This window comes from Nicotiana attenuata, unplaced genomic scaffold (assembly GCF_001879085.1).
Source record: "Nicotiana attenuata strain UT unplaced genomic scaffold, NIATTr2, whole genome shotgun sequence".
Lineage (NCBI taxonomy): Eukaryota > Viridiplantae > Streptophyta > Magnoliopsida > Solanales > Solanaceae > Nicotiana > Nicotiana attenuata.
The window spans coordinates 140,673-152,932 of record NW_017672006.1 but is presented as its reverse complement, the minus strand read 5'-3'; positions in this window follow the sequence as shown (position 1 = coordinate 152,932).

Here is a 12,260-nt window from a genome sequence, read left to right as displayed (position 1 = left end):
ATTAGTTGCTTTTTTGTAGATTTGTCATATTTGAGTTATTGCTTGTATAGTGCACAAACCATGTCGTTTGAGATTCCATGTGGAATTTGTTGTGTTTTGGATGTATTTAATTAATATATTAAATACTTAAAAGAGGGTAAATGGGAAATGGAGGGAAATAAAATTTTTTGAGTGAAATTTTAAGTTTCCCCCCTTGGCAAATGGGCATTGTCCCATATTGGAAGAGGAAGAGGTTTTTTATGGGTATATAAGCAATTGCTCTTCTTCTAGCTCTTAAAGAGTTGAGAAGAAGGCAAGCATCGCGCTGTCGTCGTCGTCGCTCGCTCGGCTCAGCTTCGGCTTCGGCTTCGGATTCGGATTTGGTCAAATGATCGATTGATTGATTAACTTTTTGGACCAAATTTGTTTGTTAATAGTAAAATATTAACAGAAATGTTATTAAATATTTGTTTTAATAACAGAATATTAATATTAAATTCAATCCGTTTTTCTGTTTTGGTAACAGAAAAGTAACCACCCTCTTCAATTTTTCCTCTTTATTGTTGAGTAAATGGCCATTTATGTAATGGCATTTATGCTATGGGTGTTTTGCATAAACAACCATTCTGAAGAGTTGCACCTCTTCAGATTTTAGCCCAACTTTGGCTATAAGTACAACACTATTCTGCTCAGAATTTCACTACGATTTTCTGAGTTTTCTCTCCTTCTTCTGCATACTTTTAGCATCAAACAAAGCAAAAGTAAGTGTGATTTGCTACCGAACTTTGCGTTCGCTGAAACACTGGGGTTTGAAGTACCACTACACCAGTGTGTGATTCGTTCTATCCTGGGAGAAAATAATCCATAACCTTGGGTACTAGGAGGGGATTAAATTCCTTAACGAAACACTGTGAATTCAGTGGGCTCGAATTGGTTTTCTAACATTTCTGTTTATGTTCATTTCTGTTTATATTCATTTATATTTCCAGAATTATTTTACAAATACAGTCAACTAACAAGCTTAAGGAATTTAATTATTTTCTGTATTTGTACTTACTGTTTCTAGAAGAGTAAAACCTTTGTGGTTTTGTACTCTATTAAAATCTACGTGATTTTAACGTTTGTGTCATTCTTTTACAAATATGACAAATGAGAATGAGAACCAAGCTGTTCCAATGGTGACTGTCAATGCCTCAACAAGCCGAACGACACCGACAACATTGGCACCGGCGAAAAAACCCGAAAAATTTTCCGGGATCGATTTCAAGCGTTGGCAGCAAAAGATGTTCTTCTATTTGACTACTTTAAGTCTCCAGAAGTTCATCAAGGAAGATGTTCCTGTGCTGTCCGATGAAACTCCAGAAATTGAACGCTTTCTCGTGATTGAGGCGTGGAAGCATTCAGATTTTTTGTGCAAGAATTATATTCTAAGCGGGCTGGAGGATGCTTTGTATAACGTCTACAGTGGCGTGGAAACGTCAAAGGAACTGTGGACTGCGCTTGAAAAGAAATACAAAACCGAAGATGCCGGGTTGAAAAAGTTTGTTGCTGCAAAGTTTTTGGACTACAAAATGGTAGATAGCAAGTCTGTTATTACCCAAGTCCAGGAATTGCAAGTGATTATTCACGATCTCCTTGCTGAAGGTATAACTCAAATTGATATTGATGTTGAAAGTAATAATCTTAGTATTTTTACTAACAGAAATTTCATTGAAGGTCTTGTCATCAATGAAGCATTTCAAGTAGCAGCAATGATTGAGAAGTTGCCTCATTTGTGGAAGGACTTCAAAAACTACTTGAAACACAAACGCAAGGAGATGTCCTTGAAGATCTCATTGTTCGGTTGAGAATCGAAGAGGACAAACAAAACTGCTGAAAAGAGAGGCTGTGGAAACTCAACAATAATGCGAGCAAATATTGTTGAAGAGAACAAAAAGAGGAAGAAGGCTTCTGGACCGAAATACAACCCAAGCAAGAAGCGGTTCAGTAGAAACTGCTACAACTGTGGAAAAACCGGACACAAATCTACGGAGTGTCGTGCTCCGAAGAAAGACAAGAAGAAGGGTCAAGCAAACATAGTTGAAAAGCATGATGATGTTGATGATTTATGTGCCATGCTTTTCGAATGCAACTTGGTGGGCAATCCTAAAGAGTGGTGGATTGATTCTGGAGCCACTCGCCATGTTTGTGCTGTTAGAGAAGCTTTTGCTTCTTATACTCCTGTTGGACCCGATGAGACGATTTCTATGGGAAATGCTTCAAAGGCGAAGATTGAAGGATGTGGGAAGATATTTCTCAAAATGACGTCCGGCAAAGTGGTGACTTTGAACAACGTCCTTCATGTTCCCGAGATTAGGAAGAATTTAGTCTCTACTGGACTTCTTGTTAAGAATGGGTTTAAATGTGTTTTTGTTTCCGATAAGGTTGTAATAAGTAAGAATGAGATTTTTGTAGGAAAAGGTTACCTCACTGAGGGCCTTTTCAAGCTGAATGTAATGGTTGTTGAAAATAATAATAAAATTTCAGCTTCGTCTTACTTACTTGAGTCAAATGAATTATGGCATGTACGTTTGGGTCATGTCAATTATAAAACCTTACGGAAAATGATTAATTTGGAAGTATTGCCCAAGTTTGAATGTGACAAATCAAAATGTCAAGTATGTGTGGAATCTAAGTATGTTAAACATCCTTATAAGTCGGTTGAAAGGAATTCAAATCCTTTAGACTTAATTCACACAGATATTTGTGACATGAAGTCAATACCATCTCGCGGTGGAAAAAAGTATTTCATAACTTTTATTGACGATAGTACTCGATATTGCTATGTTTACTTACTTAATAGTAAAGATGAAGCAATAGACGCATTCAAGCAATACAAAAATGAAGTTGAAACGCAACTTAATAAGAAAATCAAAATGATAAGAAGTGATAGGGGTGGTGAATATGAATCTCCTTTTGAACAAATATGTCTAGAATATGGAATTATTCATCAAACAACGGCCCCTTACACGCCCCAATCCAATGGGATTGCAGAAAGAAAGAATCATTCATTAAAGGAGATGATGAACGCATTATTGATAAGTTCTGGTTTGCCACAGAACTTGTGGGGGGAAGCCATTCTTACGGCTAGCCGAATACTAAATCGAGTACTCCATAGCAAAACACAATCCATTCCATATGAAAAATGGAAAGGAAGGAAGCCCAACTTGAATTATTTTAACGTGTGGGGGTGTTTGGCAAAAGTGCAAGTTCCTAAACCCAAAAGGGTAAAAATAGGACCGAAAACCGTTGATTGTGTTTTCATAGGATATGCGACTAATAGTAAAGCATATCGATTTCTGGTTCATAAATCAAAAAATCCCGACATTCATAATAATACGGTTATAGAATCAGATAATGCTGAGTTCTTTGAAAATATATATCCGTATAAAAAGGAATGTGAGTCGATTGGTGAATGATCTAAACGACCTCGGGAAGAAACAAAAGAAAGTACACTTAACCAGGAGGATCCAAGACGTAGTAAACATCAAAGAACATCTACTTCTTTTGGACCAAATTTTGTGACTTTCTTATTGGAAAATGAGCCTCAAACATTTAAAGAAGCTATGCCTTCTTCGGAATCATTGTTATGGAAAGAGACAGTCAATAGTGAAATAGAATCCATACTGAACAACCATACATGGGAATTGGTTGATCTTCCTCCTGGAAATAAACCGTTGGGTTCTAAATGGATCTTTAAGAGGAAAATGAAAGATGATGGCACTATTGACAAGTATAAGGCAAGACTTGTGGTCAAAGGGTATAGACAACGAGAAGGTCTTGACTATTTTGATACATACTCTCCAGTTACAAGAATTACGTCCATACGAACGTTAGTAGCGTTAGCTGCAGTTTATGGTCTTGAAATTCATCAAATGGATGTTAAGACGGCCTTCTTAAATGGAGAGTTGGAGGAAGAAATCTGTCACGACCCCAGTTCACCCTCCATGAACATGTCGTGATGGCACCTAGTTCCTACAACTAGGTAAGCTTAACAGTGCGGAATAACAAATTAACATTTGCGGAATAATTAATTGAAACTGAACATACGGAAATAACAACTGTATATTCAGTTTTAATTAATTATTCCGCAAATGTTAATTTGTTATTCCGCACTGTTAGGCTTACCTAGTTGTAGGAACTAGGTGCCATCACGACATGTTCATGGAGGGTGAACTGGGGTCGTGACAAAATCTACATGGAACAACCTGAAGGGTTTGTGGTTCCAGGTAAAGAAAAGAAGGTCTGTAGACTTGTTAAGTCCTTTTACGGATTAAAACAAGCACCCAAACAATGGCATGCTAAATTTGACCAAACAATGTTGTCAAATGGATTTAAGATAAATAAATGTGATAAATGTGTGTACATTAAAAATGTTCCAAATCACATAGTCATTGTTTGCTTGTATGTGGATGATATGCTCATAATGAGTAATGTCATTGCCAACATAAATGCTACTAAGCATATACTAACTAGCAAGTTTGATATGAAAGACTTGGGAGTTGCTGATTTAATTATGGGAATTAAGATCCATAAGACTTCTCAAGGTCTAGCATTGTCACAATCTCATTATATTAAGACAGTACTTGAAAAATTCAAGCACTTGGGCTTTAAAGTTGCAAAGACTCCAATTGATGTGAATCTTGCATTAGCAAAGAACAAAGGCCAGAGCATATCACAATTGAATTATGCTCGTGTGTTGGGTTGCTTAATGTACATCATGAATTGTACACGACCAGATATAACTTGTGTTATAAGTAAATTGAGTCGATATACGAGCAATCCAGGCCAATCTCATTGGATGGCCATGAAACGAGTTTTGAGGTATTTAATACATACCCAGGACTTTGCTTTGCACTACAATAAATATCCTGCTGTCATTGAGGGATACTGTGATGCAAATTGGATCACCGGATCAACTGATTCTAAGTCCACAAGTGGATATGTATTCACTACTGGTGGAAGAGCGGTATCTTGGAAGTCATCCAAACAAACTTGTATTGCCCGCTCTACAATGGAGGCTGAGTTCATAGCCTTGGATAAAGCCGGTGAAGAAGCTGAATGGCTCCGGAATTTCTTGGAAGATATTCCATTTTGGCCCAAACCGTTGGCACCAATATGCATACATTGTGATAGTCAAGCGGCAATTGGAAGGGCTTGGAGCGTTATGTATAACGGTAAGTCTCGTCATATACGACGAAGACATAAAACCATTAGACAATTACTCTCTAGAGGAATTATCACGATTGACTATGTAAAGTCAAGTGATAATGTGTCGGATCCACTTACAAAAGGCCTAACTAGAGAGGTAGTTGAGAAGTCATCAAGGGGAATGGGACTGTGGCCGAGAACAAGTCATAGTGGCGGTAACTCTACCTAGAAGACTGGAGATCCCAAGATCTAGGTTCAAGGAGATCAAACAAAGTCATTTATGACGGTTCAACATTGTCAACTAAACTTTTGGTCCATTCTCGTGATGAGACAATGTTCAGTACCAATGATAAAGCATTAAGGCTTTTTAATGATTTCTAAATTTGATACGGGGTATATCAAATAGTGTATCTGCGGGATGACACGTTTAAGAATCACCTATGTAAGTGTGAAGTGTTAGCCGCTTCAAGGAGAATATTGTAAGGCCAATTCTCTACGCACTTATGAAACCAGGCGGTGTTCATGGCTAAAACGAACACAACAATGAGAACCAAAGACGGTTAAGGGTTGGTTGTGTGACTTGTGGTAGTCTAGGTATACACTAAAGTTCGACGGTTCAAAGATATCAAACCTACTGATTGATCGAGTATATCCAACATAAGTTCACTACGGAAAGTTCAAAGGGAAACCTACTTATCCAGATGCAATTAATCCTTACTTGCGAATCACACAGTTTTTCATGCATACTTCCGTGATATAGCCATTCCCCATTCATGTGGGGGATTTTTAGGTTTTTGATGTATTTAATTAATATATTAAATACTTAAAAGAGGGTGAATGGAAAATGGAGGAAAATGAAATTTTTTGAGTGAAATTTTAAGTTTTCCCCCTTGGCAAATGAGCATTGTCCCATATTGGAAGAGGAAGAGGTTTTTTATGGGTATATAAGCAATTGCTCTTCTTCTAGCTCTTAGAGAGTTGAGAAGAAGGCAAGCCTCGCGCCGTCGTCGTCGTCGCTCGCTCGGCTCGGCTTCGGCTTCGGCTACGGCTACGGCTACAGATTTGGATTTGGGTTTGGATTTGGATTTGGTCAAATGATCGATTGATTGATTAACTATTGTTAATAGTAAAATATTAACAGAAATGTTATTAAATATTTGTTTTAATAACAGAATATTAATATTAAATCCAATCCGTTTTTCTGTTTTGGTAACAGAAAAGTAACTACCCTATTCAATTTTCCCCCTCTTTATTTTTCCTCTTTATTGTTGAGTAAATGGCCATTTATGTAATGGCATTTATGCTGTGGGCGTTTTGCATAAACAGCCATTCTGAAGAGTTGCACCTCTTCAGATTTCAGCCCAACTTTGGCTATGAATACAATACTATTCTGCTCAGAATTTCACTACGATTTTCTGAGTTTTCTCTTCTTCTTTTGCATACTTTTAGCATCACACAAAGCAAAAGTAAGTGTGATTTGCTACCGAACTTTGTGTTCGCTGAAACACTGGGATTTGAAGTACCACTACACCAGTGTGTAATTCGTTCTATCCTGGGAGGAAATAATTCATAACCTTGGGTACTAGGAGGGGATTAAATTCCTTAAGGAAACACTGTGAATTCAGTGGGTTCGAATTGGTTTTCTGACATTTTTGTTTCTGTTCATTTCTGTTTATATTTATTTATATTTCCAGAATTATTTTACAAATACAGTCAACTAACAAAATTTTGTATGAGTTGTTGGTCGAGCATCTTCTATTAGATGATATGAAGTTAACAGACTTATAATTAGTGCAATCGAATTTGGATAAGGTTGGTTTTCAACAAAAATTAGTATTAGGAAGCTCAGAATAGGCAATGGTTCATATCAGAAGAGAGAAATCCGTGACTTGTTCCTATGATAGGTAGTTATGAGCCTATACAGGTTTGTTTCTTTATTAGCAGAGTCATGAAGATCTAGAAGAAGAATCTATTTGAGTTGAGGCATTTTAACTGGTGTTGGGTTTGACAATGAGCAGTATGTGGTATTGCTATGGATAAAAAAAAGATGTGGGATGCATCATGTGGTTACATTGCATAAGTTCAACTATGACTCAATACAGGTCTTTCAGATTGAGATATTGGATATATACAAGATTTGGGCTTTTGAGGAGGTTCCAGCTTTTAAAGATGAATTCATGAGCTTGTAGGCTAAGGTTGACGAAGAAATCCTCAGTTAAGGGGTTCTAATGGTATTTCTGTATGGACATCGCATTAGATGACCGACAGGAATGTGTAAGATGAGTTTTAATAGTTGCTTGATGGTTTGGAAGGATTATTGGTATGTTCGAGGACGAACATATTTTAAAGTGGGGTAGGATGTAAGACCGAATCGATCGTTTTGAGTTCTAGCATTCAATTCTATAGTTTAAGACTTCACGTAGGTTTTATTTGGTGATCTATGACTTGCAGGTATAGATGGTTCGGGTCTGGGAGGCTCAGGGGTGTTTTGGTAGGCCTATTTGACAACTAGAAATCTTAAAGTTCAAAGAGTTGACCAAAGTTAATATTTTGGGTAAACGAGCTTGGATTCATGATTTAAAGGTCCTGATAGGTTTATATAATGATTTTGCACTTTTACATATGTTCGGTTTAGCACCTGAGGGGCCCGGGTACGATTCGGATGAATCTTGTGAAAGTAATACTTTGAAGAACTTGAGAAAGTTCATAAGTTTAGTTTGGATCTTGATTTATAGTTAATTAGTTATGATATTTCCGTATGTGTTTTGAGCTCTTGGACAAGTTCGAATAGGGTATATAGACTAGTCGGGATAATTTGGAGGGGTCACGGAGAGCTCGAGCGAATTTTGACCTGTTTGGAGCATATTAAAGAACTACTGAAATTAAGACAGCCGCAGAAAGTGTGGTATCGCAATTAGTGTGGTCAACAATTTTAATTATTGAAGTCGGCACTTTGGAACAACACTTAGCATTTTGAAAAGAGTGACTCGCACTTTAAAGTGCGACTATCACTTTTTTATAGAAATTTCAGCAAGTATAAATACCGAAATTTTGTAATTTTTATTTCATTCTTCACCATTTTAGGAGACTTAGGAGCTCGATTTTGAAGGGTTTTGACTTAGATCTTCAACACCGATTTGGACTTGAGTTTTGAAACAAGTTACATATTTGAACTCGTGAGATTATGGGTCAACAAAATTTTATTTTGGTTTTAGGTTTTGACCAAGTGGGCCCGGTTTAACCTTTTATTGACTTTTGAGATTTTGATAAAGATTGAATCTTTTTTTTATGGGATTGATTCTTATGGTATTATTTGACTATATTGAGTATTATTTGACATATTATGGGTGACTGGAAGTCATAGTGAAAGAAAAAAGAAGTTTTGAAGGTTGAAGCTTAACAACTAAGACTGCATTAAAAGGTGCTGAAGTGACTGTAGGCAACTTACAATAGCAGCATGGGAAAGGTGTACAGCTTCCTTTGATTGTGTCACGACCCAAATCTCACTCACCAGTTGGTGATGACACCTAACCCAACCAGTTAGGCGAACCAGCTCACATAAAACACAATCCAAGCATACAAAATTTAATACAAACTATCCTAAAAACTGATGTGACAAGTTATGAGCAACTAAAAGTAGAAACTTAATACTGATATGAGAAAATTTTATCTGTTTGAATATACATAAACAAAATACAAGTCCTAGGCTACCATAAATAGATGACTACTAATAAGTATGACACTTGTATGTCTTCAATGCTCACTCTCGAACTCCACAGCAGCTCAGTTCTAAAATCTGCACACAATGTGCAGAAGTGTAGTATAAGTACAACCGACCTCATGTACTTAGTGAGTATCCGGACTAAATTCAACGAAATAGTGTCGAGATTTTAGTCAAAAGACACTCACTTTATATATCATGTGCAATTCATAAGCATACACAATAACAGAGAAATAGTCAAAAATAGCAAATATCAATAATAAGGTGCACATTCAAAGAGAAAGATAATAAGCATGCTTCTTCAAATAACAAAGTCAAATATATATATATATATATATATATATATATAGAGCATAACACTCTAGCATAAGAGATCCTATCATATTCAGCGGTAAACTTATCAGTATACAAGAGCTTGTTTGGAAAGCCACATTGAAAATAGATTTGGGTGTAATTGGGTGTAATTGCACAGTTTGGCATGTTTGTTTGATCAAATAATTACTTGGTCAGCATGGAATTGGGTGTAATTGGAGGGGTGTGAATTGGTGGTAATTACACTGTATAATTACAAGGTTGCTTTTTAGTTTCGTTCTTTTATTTAAATTTATTTTCTTTATAGCTTTTTATTTCTATTATTTTAATTTTTTAATTTATTTTTACCTTTTAATTTCTTTTGAAATTTTTAAATATACTTTCCTTTGTACATTATTTATCTTTTATTTCTCTACCTTTACTTCTTGTGATTCCATGTAATTGCTTATATTTTATTATTCTATCTTTTAAAACTACACCTCCTAATATTAGAAATAATGAGCCATTAACAAACTTGGAATATAATGAGTGATGCAATTAAAGTGGAATTTCGTTGTTGAAAGTGGTTATAAACTTATTATGCCTCCTAATCTTAAGTTGTAGTGGAACTTACTATTATTATGTTGGAATTTGACATATGTTAAACTAATTATTTTTTTTTTTGAATTTTGAAATTGTGTTATATTCATGGTTCCAATTTACTTGTTTTAGTAGTATTGGCTCACAGTGCATATTGTTCATTTTTTAGTTAGAATTGATTGATTAGTTTTGTTAGATATTTGAATAATATTATGATATTATATTTATAAATATTAATTTATTTTATCAAATATGAATTCCATGATTTTCTTACAAAAAATATTTTTACTTTTTGTAAGTATCTAAACTAAATATTATTAATTTGAATATATATATATATATATATATATATATATATATATATATTTTACAACAGGAGCTATATTTCTATTTTAAATAAACTGTTACAATAGCCTACCAGAACCGTTGCGATAGGACACAAATGGCGTTCCATTAGAATGTAAACCGTTCCAATAGGTAGTTAAAACTGNATTTTATCAAACATGAATTCCATGATGTTCTTACAAAATGTATATTTTTAGTTTTTGTAAGTATCTAAACTAAATATTATTAATTTAAAAAAATATAAATTATTTTTACAATATTAGTTATAAATATATGATTACTAATTAATGTATATTTATGAAAAAATATACATCTTAAATACCAAATATAATATCATTTATACTTATAAAAATTTATAGACATATATTTATTATATTAACTTTTAAGTTTGATAATTACGTCATTTAAAATTTAATCTAACTGTGCAATTACACTTGTGCAACCAAACAGTAAATTTGTAATTACACTATAACAAACAAACAGGTCGTCGTAATTATACAACTATGTAATTACTAGGCTGTGTAATTACTACCCTAGTAATTACACCAATTTTATTTACCCGGTGACTTTTTAAACAGACCCTAAAGGTTTCCCCACAACTCTTGCCAATTTATTCAGAGCTTCACTTGACCAATACCCCACTAAAAGTCTCGGGAATTTGACCCATAAAGGTATAACACTCAATAATCAGGATCAAAACAAAAAATCAATTACCCATTTCTTCAAAAAGATTTAGCTTATTATAAAAAGTATAAGGCCCTGCCTGCATAACTAAATCTAGATTCTCAACTATCTGGAACTTGAAGATATAATGTCCTTCATCATGATGAAGAATTTTAGGTTTTGAAACATAATCCCATTCCTAATAAACATAATTCTCCATCGACCACTCATAAGGGTTATCACCTATTACATAACCAATTAGAGTAGAATTCTAGTAGTACTCTTGCGGTTTATATCTTCCTTAACAACTTTGACCACAAATTTTCCATTATGCATAGTAGGAGGAACATAGGATAAGGGTTTACTCATTTGTGAACTTCAATTTCTCTTCATATTCAGGCGGCTTCAAAGGTGTAGCAATATCCTTTAGTGGACTCAAAGGTGCAACTCTATCCTCAACTGGAGTTGGATGTGCAGAGGTTCCAGCTTCCGAGAATTGAAGCGTTCGAGGGGTATGTATGGATTTCTTCTTACCTTTGTTAATTTTCTCTTGCGCTTTCGGAGAAATTTGTTCTTCAATTTAGATTCATATTCAACTTCCTCTTCAACAGATTAAAATTTAGGAGGAAGGAAGCTTCTAAATGTTTACAGGACCAATTGTTGTTGAGTACTGTTAGACTGTGGAAATCTGCTGGTGCATTTTCAATTAAGGAACTGGAGAACGACATAGATTTGCTGTGTTTACGCTTCAAGAGGTAATCCGAAAATCTCCATATGTGCTAGTTGTTTAGATTACACGTGAATAAGATACTGGGATTGCTTCCGCTGCTTATTATAATCCATCAATTGGTATCAGAGCCTACTCACGTCTAATTAAATAATTAGGATAAACCATAAGGATTAATATCATGTTCTATATGTAAAGTTTTGAATTACATGCAAAGCTTGTTTTTCTGAAAACCTGCACTGTTTTGGCATGATTATCTGTTATGGGTTGTATTGATTATTCTGAAAACTTGATTTATCTTTTTAATATTGGTGAGGTTGAGTTGGAATAATCTGAAAGTTGAATTTTATCATGTAAAACGGAAAAACAAGTTTTGCCGAATTAGGGCAGAAAATCGGAGGTCAAAAAGTTGACGGACTCCGATTGACCTGAAACTTGGCAGGTCCATGCGAAACGGCCTAGTGAACAATACTCATGGATACCTAAGTCGTTTTTTGGGCTTTCGGGGTCGTTTAGATGGTGTTTTTGCTGTTTTTCTAAAATTCTGGAAAAAAAATTGTTGTTTTTAATTCGAGTAATTGTGGGGATCAATTCCTTTGGTCCCCGGGGTTAAAAATCAGTGATATAACGCTTTTACACATTGACGTAGGTATTTTTCCATATCGGATAAAAATATTATGAATAATCACTGTGTTATACTAGTCATTGATTATTTGTATTTACTCTCCATCTGAGTATGCATGA